The sequence below is a fragment of the Mytilus trossulus genome, chromosome 10, assembly GCF_036588685.1.
Source record: "Mytilus trossulus isolate FHL-02 chromosome 10, PNRI_Mtr1.1.1.hap1, whole genome shotgun sequence".
NCBI classification, from domain to species: Eukaryota; Metazoa; Mollusca; class Bivalvia; order Mytilida; family Mytilidae; genus Mytilus; species Mytilus trossulus.
This window is the reverse complement of record NC_086382.1, coordinates 67,067,907-67,070,929: the sequence shown is the minus strand read 5'-3', so window position 1 is coordinate 67,070,929 and position 3,023 is coordinate 67,067,907.

Sequence of the window (3,023 nt, the reverse complement as noted above, 5' to 3'; positions counted from 1 at the left end):
AGTCCATTCCACATTTTACAGCATGCCTTATACTACTTTAAACATTTTCAGATTATGAGAATAGTACAACAAGAGTCTTTAGATTGCAGTTAACTATTATTCCAAAATCTGTTTGACAATACATGTACTAGAACACATCTCTAAGTTGACTGTTTGTCTATTTCTCATGTATGCATTAAGTTAAATTATGTCCCCTTACATAATCAATTTGCCTTTATTGTGCCTTTTTCACTGTCAGAAAATCGTAACAACTAATGGTATTTGCATGGAAAATGAATAAACCATTTAATCTTGCTGATATAACATCATAAATACATTCTTTGTCAAAAATAAGGTCTATTCAATGTAAAGAAACCCCTATTTCTATCTCTATTTCAGACCAGTATGAGAGCTTAATGAATAAGTAAGGACCCCTTAACCACTTACTAGTTCCCCAAAAGCTCCAACTGGTGTCATGTTACATCAGAACTACACATTAAACCTCAAGAAAACTAGTATAGCTGTAATTGTGTTGAAAAAAATAAGAAATTATGCAATTTATTTATTTCGGTGAAAATAATAGGATGTACATGCAACCAAAGAATGTCGCGTCTCAAATTTCAGTGGTTGCACATGTGTCAGACACTGCGAAAAGTCAAAGCGAGCATTTATAATTAAAAATGTAGTGCAAGTTACATAAAAATAATGAATTTCTACTTTCTAGGTAAATTTTTACATTATTACCTACAGATCATGCAAAATTTGCTGAATCAGCAATTTTTACTCTCAGGGGTGGAATTTAAGGCTTGTTTTTATTATAGTTGCCCTTTATCAACTTTGTATTGATAAACTTACAAATTGCATAGGTAAAAAAAGTTCCTTTATTGATTTAGTGTAAAAATAAATATCCCCCTTAACCAAGACATAACAAACTTGAAACCAGTCATGACACCTATGATGCATAGACTTTTTATTTTGGAACATATTACAATAAAGAATACTTGTCTGCACTCATTTCTTACCAAAAAAAAATGAATCATTACATCCCTACCCCATCTGGCAGATTTTCACTTTTTTTTCATCTTACCATTTTTACTTAAGGAGTGAACAAAACCCAAATATATGATGTTTCAAATCAACACAGAAGTCAAACATGATGATTCAGGAGCAATTAGTGGATTGCCAACTCTGTTTATGGTTAATCTGACTGAAAGAAACAGTTTTAGCACCAAATCATGAAAACTGGTATTAAAGTCCATTCCACATTTTACAGCATGCCTTATACTACTTTAAACATTTTCAGATTATGAGAATAGTACAACAAGAGTCTTTAGATTGCAGTTAACTATTATTCCAAAATCTGTTTGACAATACATGTACTAGAACACATCTCTAAGTTGACTGTTTGTCTATTTCTCATGTATGCATTAAGTTAAATTATGTCCCCTTACATAATCAATTTGCCTTTATTGTGCCTTTTTCACTGTCAGAAAATCGTAACAACTAATGGTATTTGCATGGAAAATGAATAAACCATTTAATCTTGCTGATATAACATCATAAATACATTCTTTGTCAAAAATAAGGTCTATTCAATGTAAAGAAACCCCTATTTCTATCTCTATTTCAGACCAGTATGAGAGCTTAATGAATAAGTAAGGACCCCTTAACCACTTACTAGTTCCCCAAAAGCTCCAACTGGTGTCATGTTACATCAGAACTACACATTAAACCTCAAGAAAACTAGTATAGCTGTAATTGTGTTGAAAAAAATAAGAAATTATGCAATTTATTTATTTCGGTGAAAATAATAGGATGTACATGCAACCAAAGAATGTCGCGTCTCAAATTTCAGTGGTTGCACATGTGTCAGACACTGCGAAAAGTCAAAGCGAGCATTTATAATTAAAAATGTAGTGCAAGTTACATAAAAATAATGAATTTCTACTTTCTAGGTAAATTTTTACATTATTACCTACAGATCATGCAAAATTTGCTGAATCAGCAATTTTTACTCTCAGGGGTGGAATTTAAGGCTTGTTTTTATTATAGTTGCCCTTTATCAACTTTGTATTGATAAACTTACAAATTGCATAGGTAAAAAAAGTTCCTTTATTGATTTAGTGTAAAAATAAATATCCCCCTTAACCAAGACATAACAAACTTGAAACCAGTCATGACACCTATGATGCATAGACTTTTTATTTTGGAACATATTACAATAAAGAATACTTGTCTGCACTCATTTCTTACCAAAAAAAAATGAATCATTACATCCCTACCCCATCTGGCAGATTTTCACTTTTTTTTCATCTTACCATTTTTACTTAAGGAGTGAACAAAACCCAAATATTATGATGTTTCAAATCAACACAGAAGTCAAACATGATGATTCAGGAGCAATTAGTGGATTGCCAACTCTGTTTATGGTTAATCTGACTGAAAGAAACAGTTTTAGCACCAAATCATGAAAACTGGTATTAAAGTCCATTCCACATTTTACAGCATGCCTTATACTACTTTAAACATTTTCAGATTATGAGAATAGTACAACAAGAGTCTTTAGATTGCAGTTAACTATTATTCCAAAATCTGTTTGACAATACATGTACTAGAACACATCTCTAAGTTGACTGTTTGTCTATTTCTCATGTATGCATTAAGTTAAATTATGTCCCCTTACATAATCAATTTGCCTTTATTGTGCCTTTTTCACTGTCAGAAAATCGTAACAACTAATGGTATTTGCATGGAAAATGAATAAACCATTTAATCTTGCTGATATAACATCATAAATACATTCTTTGTCAAAAATAAGGTCTATTCAATGTAAAGAAACCCCTATTTCTATCTCTATTTCAGACCAGTATGAGAGCTTAATGAATAAGTAAGGACCCCTTAACCACTTACTAGTTCCCCAAAAGCTCCAACTGGTGTCATGTTACATCAGAACTACACATTAAACCTCAAGAAAACTAGTATAGCTGTAATTGTGTTGAAAAAAATAAGAAATTATGCAATTTATTTATTTCGGTGAAAATAAT